This window comes from Sodiomyces alcalophilus, assembly GCF_042370955.1.
Source record: "Sodiomyces alcalophilus JCM 7366 unplaced genomic scaffold ACRALscaffold_1, whole genome shotgun sequence".
Classification (NCBI taxonomy): Eukaryota; Fungi; Ascomycota; class Sordariomycetes; order Glomerellales; family Plectosphaerellaceae; genus Sodiomyces; species Sodiomyces alcalophilus.
The window spans coordinates 8,862,426-8,884,522 of record NW_027263532.1 but is presented as its reverse complement, the minus strand read 5'-3'; positions in this window follow the sequence as shown (position 1 = coordinate 8,884,522).

Below are 22,097 nucleotides of genomic sequence, written 5' to 3'. Positions count from 1 at the left end.
CTTTAAGCGCGTTATTAGGCGTGCTCGCCCCGCTGGCCGCTATTATAATAGTAATACTATATTCGCTAGATTAAAGCGTCGACTAAACTGGCTAAAAGGAATAATCGCTATCCTATTAAAGGTGGCTATAAGTCCCCCGTGGTCTTATAGCGATCTCTTAACGGTATAATAATACTAATATAGTAGGATAAGGATACGAGTATAACGCTAATAAAGATAGTGCCTCTAAAAATAAAAGTAAGGAGGAGGAAGAGAATTACGAGACTAAGGCCTAATAGAGGATAGATACCGTTATAATACGTCCCTTTAGTACCGCTAAGGCCCCGGCTAGTAGGGCCTTAGACTAAATACTAAAGTCTAGTTTAGGTGCTATTTTTATTCTATATATACTATACTAGGGCGGTCCCGCTACGGGGTCTTTAGGGCGTATTTCCTTATAATTTCTAAGGCGAGGCAGAAATCGCTTAGGCGACTAAGATATAGGAACCACTTTATAATTACTTTTGCCTTATCGGGGTGATTTAGGGCGTCGAAAAGGTCTCCTTAGGTTAAGATCGGCCTCCTTATAATGCCAAGAAGGTCTTTACGCGACTCTAGAATAGTGTTTTAGTATTATAGAATAATATATTTAGCTATCTCCGCCCCTTTATCCCCGTAAAGGCACCGGGCGGTAGTAAAGCCGGGGACTCTCGCTTTAAAAAGGAAGGCCCTAAGGCTAAGTTTCTCGGAGCGGATTTAGGTAAGGACGGAGCTTTATAGCTTTAGAAGACCTGTATATCTCTAAAGGTCTCTTTTTTAGGGGGTTTAGTCCGGTACCGCCGCGGCGTAGGTCGGGTTCCGCGGAGGCCCTATATCCCTCTACCCTTTCTTTTATTCCTCCTAAAAGGCAGCGTTAGGGCTATTATTATTAATCTAGTTCTAGGCGGTAAAGGATTAGGCGGGCTAGGTAAGTACTTACTAGGCGATATAACGGCGCCTCGGCGCCGTTAATACTCTCGCGGCGGCCTAGGTACTAGCCAGGATAAGCCCTATAGTTCCGGCGTTTTAGTAATTAAAAGCTCTCTTAGCTATAAGGCGGGTAAGATATAGATTAAGGGGGGGGATATATATCTCCTTTTCTAGAATCCAGATTAGTATAGCCTTATAGGCTCCTATAATAGTCTTAAGGCACTTATTCTAGGCTAAGCTAAGGGCTATAACGAGGCCGCGGCGGGGTTTATCGGTAATTCGATAAAAGGTGGGGGCGTAGTAGGAGATAGCTAGGCGGATTATAGTAATATAAAGGCGCCGGGTATCGGCGAAGCTATAGCCCTAGGCTACCACGGCGAGTCGGGTTAGGGTATAGTTCTATATCTTTAGTTTACTCTAGATCTCCTTCTTATACTATAAAAAGTTAAGTTTCCGGTCTAGCTATACCCTAAGGAACCTAGCCTCTAATAAAGGGGGGACCGGTATAGTACTAAGGTAAAGAGGTAATAAGGGTAGGGAATAGGATTTCGTAAAAGGTATAAATACGTATTTTAAGGGCTTAAACTAAAGGCTACTCGCCTACGACTAAGCTTTATATATCCGCTAAACGGAGGCGAGGCGGTGCCGTATCTAGGCCCTTATATAGCCGAAGGTAATAATATTCGTGTTATCGGTAAAGCTAATAATAGTAGTTCTCGTGGCGTGTTTAAGTTCTTTATATAAAGTAGATATATATAGAATAAAAAGAATTAAGGAGACCGGGGACCCTTATAATACTCCGGTATAGAGGGGCCGCGGGGTTACCGCCTAGCTATCGAAAAGGAGGTAGACTATCCGGTCCTAGAGGAAGCTGCTAGTTAGCTAGACGGCCTAGTCTAGGAACCCTTTACGTTTAAGGGACTTAAGGAGTCTAGTATTAGGGACGGTATCGAAGGCCCCGCGTATATCTAGCTAGAGTATCTCGGGGGCACCGCCTAGGGCCTAGGCGGCTTTAACGGCCTTTATCGCGCGCTATATAGCCGTCTTTATACTACGCCCTAGTCGGTTTCCTATTTAGCTACTAGGGAGTAGTCGGTGTTTTTCCGCTACGGCCACGAAGCGGTCCGCTATAATACCTTTAAATCGCTTTCTAATCGTGTTAAGGAGGGAGATTAACCTTTAACCTCTAGCTATCTCGTAGTCACTTTATAGCCGGCCCTTTTTTTAAATAATTACGATGGTAGCGGTACGGTAATAGCGCGGGAAGTAGCTTAGGGATAGGCAGGCTAAGAGGATCGTGGCTAGGATCTAGTATAGGGCCGGGCTATAGGCCTTTAGGAGGCCTGCTAGGAAGCCGTTTAGGCCGGGAGCGGCCTATAGCTTAGTCCGGCGGAGGCGGCCTTAGATATCCGCTATAGTAACGCTTCGGTTTATATCCTATCTAAAGGGGTACTCTTATCCTAGGAGTCTAGGGTCTAAGTCTCCGGGGGGGGGGAAGAACTTAGCGTATAAGATATCCGCTTTTTTATTATAGGAGGTCGCTAAGTCGCTATAGTCGCGGCGTGGTAGTGGTATAGTAGGGGGTCCGGGTAGCTAATATCCCTTAGTCCGGGCCTATTTGTAGAGCCTTTAAAAGAGTCTATTATTTACCTACGTTAAGTAAAGGAGGTAGCGCCAGTGCTACCTTTTTACTACCGTTATAGCTTTATTATGGCGGAGTTCGGCTTCCTTATACTCGTACTATTTATTCCGTAATTTCCTCGCTATATACCGCCTATATAGTCTACGCGCTTCTTAGATTAGGGGGGTTACCTTATTAGTCTATTATAGGTAAGGCGGGCGGCCGGGGGGGGCCGGTTTAGTGATACGGGGCTATCTAGTCGGTAACGGTAGTAAGGTCCTGGGTTAGCTAGTCGAGGGCCCTGTCGATATCGTAGGGCGTTATTAAGGGGCCCGGATATATAAGGATCCCGGGGGCTACCTAGTAGGTAAGGGAGGGGATAAATTCCTTCTAAACCTAGTATAGGCGGTTAGGGGGCTATAGCGGGGCTATATCGGTAAGGCAGTCTATATCGAGATAGATAGTTACGATTTAGGAGACGTGGTTTAATCCGATAACCTCGGTGTTTATACCGTTATAGTCGTAGCGGAGCCCTTATAATACCCAGATAAGGTCGATAATGCTTAGTCGCCGGCCTAGTCTATACTAAGTGGTTATTCCGGGGGGGGTAATAAGGTTAACGTTCTAGCGAGTAGTTAGTTCTAGGAGGGTGCTAGACCTAGGATAGAATCTAGGGTAGCTAGCCTAAAGGGGATAATAGAGGTTAAAGTCTCCGAGGAGGACATAGCGGCCCTAGGGGGGTGTCCCTATAAGGTCCGTGGTTAAAGGGGTATACTATAGGGTAAAGGCGGATTAGTAATTCTTAGGGTAGATTAACTAAATCGTGATAGCTTAGTCGCCTATGCCGAAGGTGACCGTATAAGAGTCCTAGTAAGCCCGCTATATCTACGTGCTAAGGGGATATTATTTATAGATATAAAGCAGGGCCCTGCTACCTCCCTAGATTAGAAGGTACAGGGCCCTCCTTAGGGCTTTTAGACCCTTTATAAAGGGGTTAAGCCCTGGCTTTTAGATAGCTATTATATTATATTCGGTATAGGCCCATAGCGGGAGCTTAGCTCGGGCCTATTTAGCTCCTATATTCTAAGATAGGATATAAAGCTTTATTAATAGGAGGGGGGGTTTAGGGTTAGGTTAGCCTATGTGGCTCCTTAGGCATCTTATATTAGGGGCGGGTCGGTCCCGCGGGGGACTAGGAACGGTTCTAGGGGTCTAGAAGCCGGGGGGTATTCGCGGAGTCGTTTTAGCGGGTAGCCGGGGCCACGGCGAGCAAGGGCGGTCTACGATAAGGTAGGGGAGGGTAAGGGTAAAGGCTAGCGTAGGCGGGGTCACTAATATACCGCTTCGGTTTATCTTAAGATATTAAACTCTTTTACCCGGTACTTATATACTTCCCGGGCTCTCGCGGCCTCCTATTTCCTAACTTAGCAGGTATTATTAAAAGCTTTATAATTCTTATTATAGGCAGCGTACCTTCGGGTAGCCTTTAGGGCCGCCGCCGGGTAATTTTTAAAACTATTTTAGTAGGTAGACTCGGGTTTAGTATAGTAACGGCACCGCTTCTCTGCCTCTAGGCACTAAGCGGCCCTATACCCGAATTATAGGTAGGTATAGGTGGATATTTTAGCTCTAGCGCCGAAGGCCTATTCGACTTAGTGGTTAGCGGAGGTAGACTATTATTACGCCCCCTTAGTAAAGGTTAGGTAGATATCTCTATTAGGTAGGCGCCGTGCCGCTATAGCGTTGAGGCGGCTAGTAGCTATATTTACTACTTAGAGAATCTCCTTCGGCGACCGGGCTAGGAGTGCTTAGTCGGGCTAGTCTTTATATATAATAATTATTTCTTTATAGTATCTAGCTAGGATTATTTTAGGGGGGGCTAGGTCCTAGGGGGGGGCTATAGCGGGCGGTGTTACGGCTATAGTAGCCTAGGTCGGCTTCGTGCTATTCTAGAGCTCCTCCCTAATCACGCTCTATATAATAGTATAAAGGTGGATAATCAATATCGCTATAACACTCTAGCCGTTAAGGCAGCGTAGCTTAATAAGCTTTTCTATTAGCTCCACGACCAAGTTAATTATATTCCTATTAGCTAGTAGACTTTAGATTAATACCTTAACTTATTAGATTTTTATTCTAGGGGCCCGTATCGCCCCCGTATCGGTCTCGGTTCGGTTATATACAGGAGTGTCTTAATTTGGGCGGTAGGAGTTAAGTAGTGGTCGCTATCGGCGGGGGCGGTTTAAAGAATTTTTAGGCGGTGGACTAATCGCCACCACCCCTTCTATTATATCCGCCCCCGCGTCCACGTTACGGCTTTTACTTAGTGCTATCATGGCGTAGAGGAGGGAGTTAGATTCCTTCTCTAATTAGTTTTATCGTTTTTACTTGTGTTACGCGGCGGTAATAGCCCAATTCGTCTTTTTCGGGTATTAGTGCTTAATACGGGTTATAATATATAGTACAATATAGGAGTTATAGATAACGATAAAGACTTAGAAAAAGAATAGCTCTGGTACGAAAACGGGTATTAAAGCCTACTATAAAGGAATAGAGGGATTAAAAAAGAGTTTATATTATAGTCGCGAAGTAGTCACTTAGCTCTTATACGAGCGCGGATAAATAAGAAGTTAATCACCGCTTTTATAGACACTGGATATAACTATTACGCTGCTATAAGCGAATATCTTATAAAGTCCCTGCGCCTCCTATTAGTTAATAAGACTAGAAGACCCCTCTCGGGGTTCTCCGATACTATAGGGTCTACTAAGTGTTCCGGTATCGCCGCATACGATCTTAAGATTAGTGGATATATATAACGATTATTCGCTTATATAATACTAGGATTAGATCACGATATATTCCTAGGAAAACCTTAGATAGAATATAACGATATCACCTATTATATAAAGAGGCGTCGCCTTTACCACGGAGTGGCTCGGATTAATATCCGACTCTAGAGCGAAGAAGAGCCCGATAATATTAAAGCTATTCGCGGAGCTTAAGTAGTAACCGGGTCGGTATTCGCCGGTATTATATAACGGTTATAAAGGAAGTAACGGTTTAAAAAAGAGGAGCTAGCGCTTTACGTAGTTAGTATTAAAGATATCGATAAGGCCCTCTAAGGTAAGTCCCTAGTCGATCCCCGGAAGTATATCGAGGAGATCCTATAATAATTTCCTGACTTATTCTCTGATTCGTAAACGAACCGCCTTCCCCCTTATCGACTAGGGGCAGACCACGAAGTAAACCTTATATAAGGGCCTAACGGTAAGGAGTCAGAACTACCCTAGGGCCCTCTTTATAATATATCTAGAGAAGAACTGCTAGTCCTATAGAAGACCCTTACGGACCTAATCGATAAGGGGTTTATACGAGCTAGTAGTTTAGCTGCTAGAGCTCCTATCCTATTTATAAAGAAGCCGGGGGGTGGGCTACGATTCTGCTATAATTACCGCGCTTTAAATACGATTATATAAAGAGACCGCTACCCTCTCTTACTAATTATAAAGATACTCCGAAACCTAGAACGAGCTAAGTGGTTTACGAAACTCGATATAGTTACTACGTTCTATAAGATCTGAATAGCCGCTAGCTATAAAGCGAAGATAGTATTCTGAACCCGATTCGGCTTATTGGAATAGTTAGTAAACCCTTTTAGACTTAGCGGCGCCCCCGCCTCCTTTTAACGATATATTAATAAGACGTTATAGCGTTACCTTAATGATTTTATTACCACCTATATTCATAATATCCTAATTTACTCGAGTAGATCCCTATACGACTATAAGAAGAAGGTTAATATAGTACTATAGTCGCTAAGCGATATAGGGTTAACGCTTAACCCGGCGAAGTGCGAGTTTAGCGTAAAGACTGTAAAATACTTAGGGTTTATAGTTACCGCCGGTCAGGGTGTTTCGTGTAACCCTGATAAGCTTAAGGCGATCCGAGAGTAGGAAGCCCTAACCTTAGTAAAGGGAGTCCGAAGCTTCTTAGGCTTTATAAACTATTACCGTATATTCGTGGAGAACTTCGCCTATATCACGGCCGCCCTAATAAGACTAATAAAGAAGGATCGAGTATTCTCCTAGGGTCCTAATAAATAAGCGGCGTTCGAAGAAGTTAAGAAGAGGTTCTAGGAAGAACCGATCCTATAGTAATAGGTCTTAAGTAATAAGACCTTTATAGAAACCGACTGCTTAGGATTTATACTAGGAGGTGTATTAGTTTAAGAAGACGAATAGGGACGTCGTTATATAGTCGCCTACTACTCGAGGCGACTTATAGGAGCCGAGTATAACTACCCTATTTATAATAAGGAGATATTAGCGATTATAAGCTACGTAACGTATTAGAGAGTAAAGCTCCTAAGCTATAGTCGCTTTACGATCCTATCCGATTATAAGGGCCTAGAATACTTTATAATAAAGAAGATACTTAATAAAAGATAAAGCCGATAGGCCGGCCAGCTAGCCTAGTTCGACTTTATATTAGAATACCGTAAGGGTGCTAATAACTATACTGCTAATACTTTCTCGTAAAGGGAATAAGATAAACTAAAAGACTTCTCCGATAAACAGGAATAGGCACGATATATATAGTTAATCCTAAAGACCTTAATCCCCCTAAAGATCCGCCTCCTTCGCGAATACCCACGGGTATTCGAAGCCGATAACGAATTATAATAGCTATAGGACGCCACGGCAGAAGAAGATAATCAGTATCGCCAAGCTATATAAGCCGTATCTAAGGGTAATCGATAGTTTCCTTCTTTATTAAGTCTCCGAGCTTAGATTACCGAATATAGGACTACCTTTTAAGGACTATTAATATTCCGAGATCGCCTATAGGTGCCGGGAGCTTAAGAAGGGAGTATATTATAAACGCGAGTAATCTAATCTATACACGACTCCACGATTAGAGGCTATCTAGGATAAGATAATATAATTACCCTTATAGCGAGACGCTTCTTTTAGCCAGGAATAAACCGAGATATATATAGGTTTATACGTAACTACGATATCTATAACTAGAGCTATACGTGGAGGAACGCTTAACGAGGACTCTTAAAACCGCTCCTGATTCCTAAACGAATAAGGAGCGACCTATTAATAGACTTTATAACGGATTTGCCTCCCGCTAAAATAAAGAAGTATAAGTACCTTTAGGTTATAACTAATCGACTCACGAAGGCTATTACCCTTAAAGCGATAGACTCTATAAAAGCGGAAGCGTGCGCTAAACGGTTCCTATACTATTATTTTCGTTTTTACGGTATACCTTATTTAATTATAAGCGATAAAGGTTCTAACTAGATAAGTCGCTTTTAGCGATACTTTTATAAATTAGCTAGAATCGAATAACGATTAAGCACGGCTTACTACCCCTAGACCGATAAAGCCACTAAATAAGCGAATTAAGAAGTATAGGCGTACCTCTAAGCCTTTATTTACTACGCCTAAGACGATTAGGATAAGTTACTACCCGCCGCCTAACTAGCGTTAAATAACCGGGAGAGCTCTACTACTAAGATAAGTCCGTTCTTCTTAGAACACGGATACTATATCGACCCGATTTAGATTCACGAAGAATTAAGTAGCGACGCTTAGGAGTTTATAGCCTATAACCTGCTCCGCCGCCTTTAAGAAGCCACGGAGTTTACCTAAGCCTCGAGAATAGCTATATAGCTATAATAGGAAGAGTTAGCGAATAAGTATTATATCCCTACCGAACGGCTTTATAAAGGCGACTTTATATAGCTCTTACTCACGAACTATTCTACTCCACGACTATCGCGTAAATTAAGTTAGCTATACTAGAAGTATAGGGTTATTAAGGTTATTAACACGTATATTATAAAATTAAATATACCTTTAAATATATACCCGAGGTTCTATATAGACTTCCTATAATATACGAGTAAAGACCCGCTCCTTAGTTAAATATTATATAACTCTTAACCCGGACCGATTCGTGACGGTCTAAAGGAAGACGAATAGATAGTAAAGGAAATCCTATACGCTAGGAATAGGAAAGTAGGCAGAGGCGTGGTAAGAGAGGCGTTAGTAAAGTAGGAAGGATACGCCTAGATATTTTAGGAACCGACGGAGTCCCTATTAGAATTAACCGCCCTAGACCGCTATAAAAAGAAGTATAGCCCGATTAAAGTTAATAACGGACTACGCGAATATTATAAAAAGAAGAAGGGTTATGGGAAAGGCGGTAAGGATTAAATAAAGGTTAGAATAACGGTAAAACCGTTCACGTTAATTAAATCGGGGCGGATAAGCCCTGCCCCTAGCTACCGGGTTTAGGCGTCGAGATTAACGTTATTATAAACGTCCTTATAACCGTTAACGCTTTCCGCGATAACGGGAGACGATATAGACGCCGCGACCTTAGCCTGCCTATCCGTCTTCTTTCCCTTAAAGGACTTAACGTCCTTTCCCTTAACTATAACCCCCACGATATTCTCGACTACCTATAGGAACCGGTTAAGCCGGCGTAGGCCTTCTACCCCTATAAAGGTAATCGTTATACTAAGAATAGGCGTAACGATAATAGGAGGCGCTATAATAGGTATAGGTCTACCTGCCACGATATAGGAGTCCCTATAAGGGGGGGAGGCGGTGGCTTATACCGATAAGCGAGGCTTATTAGTACCCGAGTTGATAGGCGTCGAGATAGGCTTATCCTCCTATAAAGTGCTAATAGTCTTTTTTAAAACCCCGGACGCCTTCTAGAAGGCCGAATAAGCCGCTATAAGCGCCTTTATCGCCTTAGGGCTATAAAAGGGGTTATTATTAACTACCTTCGCTGCCTCTAAGAGTGCTGCTGATAAACTAGTTATCCTAGGCGGAGGAGGAACGCACCTATAACCGCCCTTTAAGTAGTTATAGCACTTAGGATCGGGTATCCTCGCTCCGGGTCCTAACTAATCGCGGTAGCGCCGCCTATCCTGGCTATTAGTAATTACCTTTATATAAGCAAAGCAAAAAACTAAACGGGTCCTTCTAGGAGGATATTTTATTCTATAAACGCGCTTCGCGGGGCTTTTAACTATTATAGAAGCTTCGCCCGCGGAACGCTTACCCTTAGCCTTAGCGGCTTAGGCTAGCTAGGCGCGGCGGTCTATAGCCGAGGTAGGAGTAGTGATCTCCTTACTAGCCGGGGCGGGAGTAGGTGCCTCCTCGCCGGTATTATTATTATTATTATTATTATTATTATTAGCCCCCTGTATTATATATATAAGTTAGTAAACGTCGCGCGAGGCTTATAAGAAGAATAAGGAAATATACCTTAGGGGCCGGAGATAATCCTAAAAACTTAAATATCTTCTTGAGAGAGAGATAATAGGTTAGATTAATAAAACGGTATATAAAAGGGTGGTGGGCGATAGAAAACGTATAGCTAATAGTAAAGGATATTATTAAAGAAGAGAAGAAAAAACAGAATAACGGAGGTAACGGTGAAGTTAGTATTATTAATAAGCGAGTTACACGGTCAGGGAAGGTATATATATCGGTTCCTTATATAGAAGGAACGATCCTATAACCCGTCTACGAATAATAATAATATCCTTATATAACACGTTAATTAACCTTATAACTATAAAGAAAGCCCGCCTTAAGAGCCCTTTAACGAATAAAAGGGTTATTTAGGGTAAAGGAGCTGCTAAAGGTCGTTATTTAATCGATAAAGAGACGTTATTTAATTAAATAATAACGCTTTACTAACACACCGAAAATTAACGGCTTACTAAGGGGAGGAGGGGGGTAATATTACGGGTTAACCCCGTGGAGATAATCCGGTAAAGCACCGGATCTTCCGACTAATCACACCGCGTATCTAGTGGGTCGCCGCGATATTATATTTAGGTTATAAGTGCCTATAGAGATTTCTCCTTTTCCTCCTTTTCTCCTTGGCTTTAGATAATTCAATTATTCGGCCTCACTCTATGAACAACTTGTGACTAGCCGCTTATACTATACCTGGCTATCGGTCTAATTATATACCGATGGCTCTGGGATCGTCTTCTTACACTTACTTCTATAGAAAGACGTATATCTAGTATTATAATAGTTGCCTTTATTCTAGGACTATTATAGAGTAGCTTCCATTTATAAATAGCTATTACTATATATAGATATTATATAATTTATAGAATTATATTATACTTTACCGAACTAGAACTATTAGTCCTTAAGCCTATAGTATAACTTAATGATTTTAAAATAATGATTTATATAGCGTAGCTTTAGAATTAGTCTTATTACTGTTTTTTATTTAATCCTATATCTTTTCACTAGCTTATATAATATCTACTTAGCTATAATTCTAATAGTTCTATAATAACCCGATATATAAAATATTAAATAAAAAGTAGTTTTAATATATATATTAGTTTTTATACTATTCTAACTTACTAAGAGAAGAATATATAAAACGATATCTTATTCTTTTAGTCTATATATTAATTATTAATTCCTGTTCTAAGATAGTACTTCTCTACCTATTATACTTACCTCTTCTAAATAACGTAACACTGCTAGAGCTTAGATCAATTGCTTATATATATTCTTCTATAAATATATATTCAAATCATTAAGTTTATATCGCTCTTATTATGTTATATATATATATATATATAATGAGTATCTAATATACTAACATTATTAATATAAGTATATAAGTACATCGATACTAGTATTAATTAAATATGTTACTTATATTATTAGTTAATATTTAGTATATATTTAATAGAGTAAATAAGATATATATTAGTATATATATATAAGTATAACTAGTAGCATCTAGGATCTAGTCTTCTTAGTACTACCCTAGTTAGAGTAACTAAGTTCCCTAGTATAATCAACTATACCTTATAACCAGTAATACGTTTCTGTTTCTAGCTAGCTATAGAGACCTTTACTATATATTCTACTGAGGTTTAGAAAATAGCATCTTAAATACTTAGACTATTAGTTTCTAAGTAGTAATAGTATTTTATATAGCGAGTCTATAATACCTAGACGTATAATAGCTTAGTAACTGCTTTTATATCTAAGACAGTAAGTATTTACTATTTAATATTTAATATAATTATATTACTAGACATAGTATATATACTACCTTATATATTTATATTTATACTTAATTATACTTATTCTATATATATACTGTATATTATAGTGATATCTGCTATTGATAACTATTATATAGCTAGAGATAGTAGAATCAGGAGTATAAAGATATATATATCTGCTACGTCTCCCTCTGTTTCTATCTGTCTTCTTTTCCTAGTTAGCTAGTATATTCTATAGTTATTATTAAATACTATAGAATATTAATCAACTTAATTCACTCCAATTCTAATCACTTTAGCACCTATTATAGTTCTATTTTTAATCTACGGTTTTATATTCAACTTATAGATTATATCTTAACTCTAATATATTATACCGTAATTACAGAATCTAGCCTTTCCTTAGCCCTAGGCTTATATAATCCTATTTTGGTGGTCTCGAAGTAAAGTTACTCTAATAGTAGCTTTTTATAATATCATATAGAGTATATTACAATAGGAAGTTAGTTCTAATATATATACTATATAATAGCTAATTAAACTTTATCAAATTAGTTTTCTCTATAGATACTATAAAACTACTATACGAAAGCTGCACTTTAGTTAAGTACTTATATCTAGGTGTTAATATTATAATACTAGTATTTTAATACTTGAAGATAGTGTAATATTAATATTTAAAGGTATTAAAGAGATAACCCGCTAAAGTATAAGACTATAGTAAAGATATTAGTCCTATATTCTTATTAAGCTTATAATATCCCCTTAAAGTGTATTAAATAGGATATATATTTGTATATTAAGTGTTATAACTTTATACCTTTACTATATATATATAGAAATATAAGGACTTATACTCTGATATATATAGTCTATATTACTTAGTATAGTCCTAGGGTAGTATATATAGTATTATATATACTATATATCCTAAAATACCCTCTTAATCTATATATATAAAAAGTGTAATTTTTCCCTAACATTACAAAATTACATTACAAATTACATGTAATGTAATGTAGTGTAATGTAATTTTTTAAAAATAAATTACATTACAAATTACATTACATGTAATGTAATTTTTTCCAGATAAATTACATTACATTACATGTAATTTGTAATGTAATTTGTAATTTGTAATTTTTCTTTAATGCTCTGGTGCTTATTAAACTTATAGGTTATTACCTATATATAGCCGAGTACCTAATACCCCTTCGCCCTATCCTTTAGCACCGTGATCCACGAGCCTATCTTTTTATAACTCTTTAGATAATCCCTTTAGGCTTATCGGAATAGTATCTTATATGGGTGGTTTTTAAGGTCTTATTGATTTCTTAGAGGGGCCGGTGATTACTTACGGTGTATTTTACGGTGGGGTCTCTTAAGTGCCTTTTTGATTTTTAACTTTATTAGCGGCTTGCTATTTAAATTACGGACTAATAGGGTATATCTTCCTGCGTTAAAGCAGAGATCTGGACTCGGTTACTGCTATAGCTTCGAAATTTAGCTCCCCCCTGCTTTATAGGTATATAGCCTATAAAAGCAGCCGCTGTGAGCCCTGCCTAAGGAGGGGTTTCTGGTGGCGTTAGAAGGTGGCTGTCTAGGCGTTAGTGATTAATCGTGGCTGTGGAAGAGTCTTTTTCTAGCTCCGGCCTCGTAGGTTCTATAAGCTCCTCCTACTGTTCCGGCCTCTTAGGCGCTATAAATGGTTTCACCCCCCGAGCCTTAAGGCCGGTAGGCGTAGGCCTTAGGAGAGGTTCGTTAACCTCGCTGCCTAACTAGAGAATAGGCTCGAAGTATACTATTATAAACGTATCGGCTGCTTTATCTTACGGCTCGCCTTATTTAATTATATATGTCTCTGGCAGGCGGATCTGGTTAATAATATCCACTAGGTTATCTTCCGTGAATTAACGTAAATCGTCCTTTAGGGCTTCGAGACTACCGTTAACATACTCTTATTTATTAAAGATAACGTTACGCATATAAACAATCCCGTTCCTTCTAAGGCCAGGAACCTAAATACAGTAAATATTAGTTAAATCGTATCCTATAAGGTAGCTATTATAGGCCCGCGGCGCTAGCTGATTTTAAAGCTTTCAGACCTTATTAGAGCTGCTCTGGTTATAGGGAAGGCCTTATAACTAAAGGCTCGAAGGTGGCCTAGCTACGGCTTACGTTAATAGAGGACTTCGAATAGGGTTTTCTAGCCAAGGCGTTATTTTAGCGTTCTGTTTTATACGTAAGCGGTAGTAGGAACGACTTTAACCTATAGGACATCGAGGAATCAGGAGTGGATTCGTATAGCTTATGCCTTTAGCATAATAACGGCTCTATATCTTTCGGCACCACCATTCTAAGCGGGGGTCTCTACTAAAAAGGACTCTAATTAGATACCGAAACCCTTAGCTAAGCCCTATATTTTAAGCGATTATATTAGTTCGTTATTATACTTAAAAACCCGTACCTGCCGGTTAAATTTACTCTAAACCTATCGGATGTGTTGGTTTATAACTGTATAGATATTGAAGGCCCTCTTTGATATTATAACATAAGAGGCCACGAATCCGCTATATCGATCCGTAAGGAATATAATCTATATACATCCCTCAGCGGTTAGTTAGAACTCTGTGAAGTCGATCGCCTACCTCTCGCCGGCGTAGCTTAGAGCTATACGGGTTCTCCGGCTAATCTAACGGCTTATCTTCGATTAGGCGTAGGCGTTATACTCCACCGTTCCTGGTCCCTTTAGTTTAACGCCCCATAACTACTCTTCTGGCTGCTTTATTATATTAGGGCCAGTATGCCCTAAATAGTAATACCATAGGTTACTATCGGCTTAGCTGGCTACCGTCTTAATCGGTTTTCGGATTGGTAGATTCGGGCTAAAAGAGTAGCTAGGGCGTTAGTGACTAGAAAGAGCTTTATAACGGTTTAATCGTAGTAGATACTTAGCTTATAAAGGATTAATTAATCGCGGCGGCGTATATAGTCGTTTAGCGGCTCCTAATCCTACTAATAACCGTTCTAACGCATCTTCTTATTAAAGACTAGGTTATAGATAAAATCTTCGTAGTAGGCTACGTCTTTTAACCGGAGCTTTATCGGGCCGGCCGTTCCTTCTATTATAATAATAACGTCTCTATATCCTTAAATCGGCACCGTTATAGTGCCAGCGATTATAACATTACTAGGGCGGGCCGGTCTATAATCCGTAAATCTGCTTCTATTATAAAAAAGGTGGGATATAGTACCTAAGTCTAATATAGCGGACTAATATAAAGGATATATAGCGGCTAAGAGGGCGGCCGCCGGGGCTTTTAGCCGGCGTGGCTCGTAATGGACGGTATTTAACGCCTTACCTTACCCTTTATAGAATGCATTTATAAGCTTTTCTAGCTTCGTGGTCTCCTTAATTTTAATAGAGACCTTGTTATTATTATCGGTTATTTTACCGCCGCCGCCACCGACTTTATTATTATTATCGGTAGCTTTAATATTACTACCGACTTCGTGGTCGGTAACGGTAACTCTTATAGCCGTATATAGTTATACCTCCTTAAGGACTTTCTTTTTATTATCGCCGTTACCGCCGCCGCCACCGAGTTTATTATTTTTATCGGTTACTTTATAGTCAGTAACGGCGGTCCTTTTCTCTTTATTTCGGGACCTAATCTTCTTAACGGCGCCTTATAGGTCTCGGTCTATCCTAAGGGACTTCTCTACGAGCCTCCTAACCGAGTCGTTAGCTTAGAAGCCCTCTAGCGCTAACTCTAGGAATAGTATCTGGTAGCCCTATAGATCGTGGCCGCGGCGGAAGTATGCGGGATACTTATCCTTATAAAAAAGGGATTATCGGTGCTTAGAGCTTATACGGTTAGTTAACTTACCTTTTAGGTAGGCACTATGGCCCTATTAGGCTCCGGTCTGGTTAGCCCTCCCGGCCTATTACGGCCTATTATTATCGTCGCCTAGGTTTAGGGCAGGGAAGGCTATTATCCTATAGCTCTGAGTAGGCGGTATATTAATTTATTCCGCCGCCTTCTTCCCTTCCGCGATAATGTAAGAGTTTGGATAAAATCTATAAGCTTAACTGGAAGCCGTAGATTAAAGAAGGAGATAGTAAAAGGGGCTTAAGGAATTGAAGGCTGAGTGAATCGAATAGAGTAATATTCCATAGCAATAGTAGAATACAGTAATTCATTAAAAGAAGAGTAAGAAAAGGAGGAAAGAAGAAGGAGAGGAAGTAGATATATATAGACAAATAGTATATAGAGGGACTAGTCTTAAAGCAGTAATAATAAGCTTTTGCTTATTATGCAATAGACTACTTTCTTATTACGCAGTAGACTCTTTATTACATAATATATTACGCAGTAGACTCTTTATTGCGTAATATATTACGCAGTAGATTCTTTATTACGTAATAGACTTTTTGTCTCTGCTTGTACCTTGTATCTCTGTTATACTAATTACCTGTATTAATAATCAGGTATTAAGATAGGTAAATTAGTATAAAGATATATATCTTTTTGCTCCTAATTCCTCTGCCTATAACTATAAAGTAGTTATTAATAGCAGATATTAACACTCCCTCGTAAGCTAGACTATCTAGCTTAGATTAGTTTGATAGCTGCTATAGGAGGTGTTATTTCCCTTTTTCTTAGTTTCTTCTTATTGGTTACAAGAAGTTTAAAAGCAATTTATGCTTATTAATAGTGATATTTACTTAGGTAAAAAACCCTGATACTAGGGAAAAAATGTCCTAAGTATATTTATAGTAGGAGAACCTGTATAGGTAAAAAACCCACTGATTTTATAGGAAAATTCCTTTTTTAGGAATAAAAAACCTATAATTACTCTGATTTTGTTTATCGATTAACTATTAATATTTAAATTCAGTTAACGAGGTAAAATCAGGCTTCTTATATTCTGTTAGAAGTTCTTCTGTAGTGCCTAAATTTATATAGCCACTAAGGGTTTTATGCTTTGGAGCTGCTAAACCCTTAGTTAATACATCGGCTATATTATAACCCGTATTAATATATACGGGTTTAATTTTCCTATCTGAGTATAATTAACGGCAGTAATGATATTGCCTGTCGATATGTTTTACTCTTTTATGAAATTCGGGATTTTGGGTTATTTTCTTAGCTCCTTCGTTATTAAGTAAAACGGTAGGAGTTTGCAATGATATATCTAACCTAAGACCTGTAATAAGGTCCTGATATAGGTTATAGATATATACGACTTCCTTACAGGATTTAGTTAAAGCTATATATTCGGCTTCTGTAGATGATAAGGCTATAGTTTTTTGTTTTTGTGAATTCCAGCTTATAGAATTATTTAACCCTATACAGCAGGTATAGCCGCCTGTTAAGGTTCTGTCATCTGGTATATTAGACTAGCTTGAATCAGAGTAACTGAATATATTAAGGTCTTTATTATAATCGTAAATAAGACTAATATCAGGATAGGTATTTAAATAAGCCCAGATCCTATTTAAAGCCATAAAATGGTCTTTTAAAGGATTGCTTATATATCTTGCATATCTATTAACTATAAAAGCTAGATCGGGTCTAGTATACAAGGATAGATATAGTAGTGCCCCTATTTCCTGTTAATATTAATTTATATCAGTTTAACAGGCAGTTTCCTGGTTAGGAAACAAAGTTATTTTTGTAATAGTAGGAGTATTAGCCGATTTAAGGTTTTGCTTTTTATACCGTTATAATATTCTAGCGGTATAAGCCGTTTGGCTTATATAAATTACTTTCCTTTCGGAATTAATAGTAATTTAATAGCCTAAAAACGTACTTAAGGTTCCTAAATCTTTAAGGCATATATCCTTAGATAATTCCGTATAGAACTAATTTATAGTCTTTTTATCAGGGCTTATTATAATTATATTATTAACGTGATATAAAAATAAGGCTTTTCCGTTATCTTTATAATACGTAAAGATTCCATTATCTATAGGCGATACCTTTACTCCTAATTTATTTAGGATTTTAGTAAGGTATTGATATCATAAACGAGGGCTTTGTTTTAACCCATATAGTGCCTTATTAAGCCTGTATATTCGACTATTAGCCTTATTTTGGTTTTTAAAACTAATAGGCTGTATAGTATAGATATTTTTAATATCTATATCAGCGTGTATAAACGCATTTGTAATATCTAGTTATTTAAATTTCCAACCAAGACGCACTCTAAGGATAAGGGCTAACCTATAGCCTTCTGGTCTACAGGTAGTACTAAAGGTTTCGAGGTAATCTATACTAAGTACCTGATTAAAACCTTATATAACCCAAAAGCGCTATATCTTATAGGTTTTCCCGTATTATCGTATTTAACTTTATAGACCCACCATCCCCCTAAGACGTGTAGGCTGCGTTTTTCCGTTTCTAGAAGTGTATTAACGTTAATAACATTCCAGGTATTTCTTTTATTTAATTCTTGAATCTTAGCTTCTATAGCCTTTATCTAATAATCTTTTTCGGGGCTTTTTAAGGCTTGTTTGTATATAGCTGGTTTAAGTATAGTGTTTACAGTCAAGAGTATAGACTCTATAGTAAGCTACTAAAAACTTCCTAATAGGGTATCTTCTGATAGATATAGTAAGGCCTTACTTCTTTAATCTATAAATTAATCTAAGGACTTAGAGATAAAATCCTTATAGCTTCCCTTTTTAGTAAAAGGTGGAAGCACCACTTCTAGATTATCTAAAGGGTTCCTGGAATATTTAATAGTCTTATTATCACCTTTAGAAGAGGTTGATGATCCTATTTATAGTGGGTCTTTTATAGGATTTATAGTCCCGGTTAGAGCCCTATTACTACTATAGGAGGTAGCCCGTAAATTATTTTCTTTTTGGATAGAGGTATTTTCTATAGGATCGCTTTAAGGGGAAGTTATAGTCTGATCTATTGGTATAACTAAATTAGACTCCTCGCGCTATGTTAAAGATTTTAAAAACCGATTTTTAATAATATACATATCTCGAACCCAGATCATTCTTTTTAAATCCGGATTATATATTTTATAGTTATAATCATTAAAGCCTATTAAAGCACCACGTAGGTTTCGTGGGCCTAATTTTTTAAGGTTAGGGTCCGTATTATAATAATATGTTATAGACCCCTATACCTTAATATTTAAAATATCAGGCTTTTTATTATTCTTTAGCTTATATAGCGTTTTAAAGCCTATAGCTAAATTAGGAGTTCGGTTATAAATATAACCTATAGTTATTACTGCTTCTCCCTAAAGGTAAAAAGGTAGCTCTGAATAATATAATAGAGTCCTAATTTTAATAATTATAATTCATATTACTCTTTTAATAGAGCCTTAAGGTTCGTGTGTATAAGGGGGTTTAATATAATATATAGCGCTTATAAAAAGACGCTTAAACGAATCATTAACGAATTCGCTTCCCCTATCGGTATCCACTTCTTTAATAGTGGTTTTAGATATATTTTCAACTTATAACTTCTATTCGGCAATAGCCTTAGTAATAAGTTCCTTAGATTTATCGGGTAGTAAAATAACCCAAATATATCTAGTTAATCGGTCTTGAATTAAAAAGATCCAGCGTTTTCGGTCATAGGTTACGGGTATAATAGGGCCATATAGGTCTATATAAACACGCTCTAAATAGGTATATTTCCTATTTTTATTAATCGAATACCTATTAGCTAAAGTAATAGGTTTTACGCTTTTATAGGCATAGCAGCTATTTATCTTTTATAACTCTTCTTCAGATATAGATATATCTTTTAGAAGTAAGGTATTTTATGATAAACTGCTTAAGACCTTAGGATTTATATAGCCTAGTCGGTTATGCTATAATAATAGAGTATCTTTTAAGTAAAGGGATCTTCTTTTTAGATTCCTTTTCCTTTGTTTTTAAAGCTTATTATCAGATATAAATAGCTTAGATTTTTCAACGCGTATAGCCCGTATAGTGGTCTAGTAAAGACCTTTATATAATAGAGCAGCAGTGTATTTTAATAAGGACTTATTATTAAAAATTACTAGTCTTTTATTACCTATAAGACCACGAATATTTTCGGTGTCTAAAACAGGAAGACTAATAATATTAGTACCTAGTTCAGGAATATATAAATAATCTTTTAAAAGAAGCTGTTTATTAGTATCCTTAAATTTAACTAGGGCATCTCCAATTTAAGTAATTAAAATACTGTTTGCTCGTCCCTATTTGGCTATTCTGGACGTAGATTGAACAGAAATAAATAATCCCTTATTAGATATAACGTGAGACGTAGCTCCATTATCGATATAGAAGTTCTGTTCGAGATCTGAAGGGCACGAAGATAACTGAACTTCGTGAATTTTTTCCACTATTCGATCTATATTTAAATCAGTGAATTATGGTTGATATAAAGAAGATTAATAGTTTAGTACCTCTTCTTTATCTTCTGTTATATCCATTTTTCTGTATAGATAGGTAGAGGATATATATCCTTAAGAATAATATTATTATTAATACTAGGTTCTTTAGTATTAATAGCAGGGCTTTATTAACGTTATTATATGATATTAATGACTTTAGAGTCATTTAAATCATTTTCTTCGTCTGAATTTTGAGATATAAGGTTTATAACCTTTTGCTCTTTTTTAGATAACTAGTCACCTTGAGATAGAAGACTTAAAATCTGCCGATCTCTTTTAGATAAATTAACGGATTTAGATCCGGTATTTTTATCCTTTTGTTCTTTAGAGACCTTTTGCTTTTTGCCCCCTCTAGAGTTAAACTAACTAGGTTTTTTCTTAGGGTATAGTTTAAAGTAATCGACAGTATTATAACTAGCTTTATTATAGTAGTCATAGTGTTTTCCTTTAGTCTTTTTCCAAGGTTTCGAGGACTTTTTACGTCCCTCATTTAAGAGTAAAGTAGTATCAGAGCGTTCCACTTTACGGGAGGCGTCGACTAACTCGCCTATAAGCCTATTAAGAGAATATTCTTGAATATTATAACGTAAGGCTTAAGTTATTTGACTTGTTATAGAATTATATCTATTATTAAGGCTATTTAAGATCCAGGTAAAAATAACCTTATCTAATAGTTCTATATTACGGGTCTGTAGTTCTACTATCTTTTCTTATACCTTATACAGAAAATTTTCTAACTTAGAGAAGTCAGATACTATAAGGTTAAATAGTGAACGTAGGACCTCGTAATCAGCCTAGAAGCCTTTAGCTTTATATAATTCTTTAAGCCTTTCCTATATTTCGTGTAGGGAGTTAAGGTTATAAACGTGGGTTAAAGGTCTAGCTAATAAGGTAGATAAGATATCTCCTATAGCTTTTAAGGACTCCTCTCTTTATTTATTAGAAGGGTTAGCCGGAAGTGGAGCTATAACCTCTTCTAAAAGCTTTCCCTTTCGAAAGAAGTAAGCTTTAATATTAAGAGTCCATGTTTTATAGCTTTCTTAACCTCGAAGTTTAGAGATAGAAATCTCTTTAATATCTTCGTTATTTCCTATTTTTAAATAAATAAAGATAGAGAATAAGGTCGGGCTTTTATAACACGAATAATAGAGGAGTTAGAAACTAAAAACGGTTTTTAAAACGCTTGATGTTTATAGATAATATCTGATATATAAGACTTCTACTTAACCATAACTAAGTATATATACCAGTTAATTACAAGTCACTATATACCTTAACGGAATAGTGACGTAGTGGTAAAGATATAGCTGTTTTACACGTTTAATTCCTGCTCTTATTGATACTTGTTTTTATGATTTTATGTTTTTCTGATTTTTTCTTTATAATAGATAATCGGATCGATTCGAAAGGAAGTAATTTTAAGAACCCCTATCGGTCGGAAGAGGTGATTAAACTAATAAAACGGATCGTGGAACCGGTAGAACGGATCGTGGATTGATAAATTAGGAACGCGACCGATAGAAAAGAGCCGTATAAGAGTAATTCCTAAAGGGATAATCTAGGAGAGTAAATACCCGGACCTCAGTTGCTTTAAGATAAAAATTGATCCTGATTATTATTAGTAAGATCAATAATATCTTTAGACTTATCGATTAGGCTGTTTTTTGGCCGAGGAAAAGGATAGGTAGGAGGTGTGGAAGGATAGCGAAGTTATTGATTTCTTTTGTTTTGCTTAATATTTTCCTTGATTTCTCCAGCTTCGAAGTACGGCTCTTGGCAGTCGATATAAGGTCGAAGATTTTTATTTAGGATATAATAAGGAGTTAAGAAACAGATCTCCTTCTTATAAATAAACTCTCGTTGCCTCTTTTCGAGATAGGATACTAGATAATCGTTATAAGGGAGATCGAAGAGACTATCCTTATAAAGAAAAGGAGGAGAGTCTAAGACTATTAGTCGAAGGAGTCCGTTTTGATTTAGAAAGTACTAAATACTCCTAAGAAGCTCGATCAGCGAAGCTCTTATATT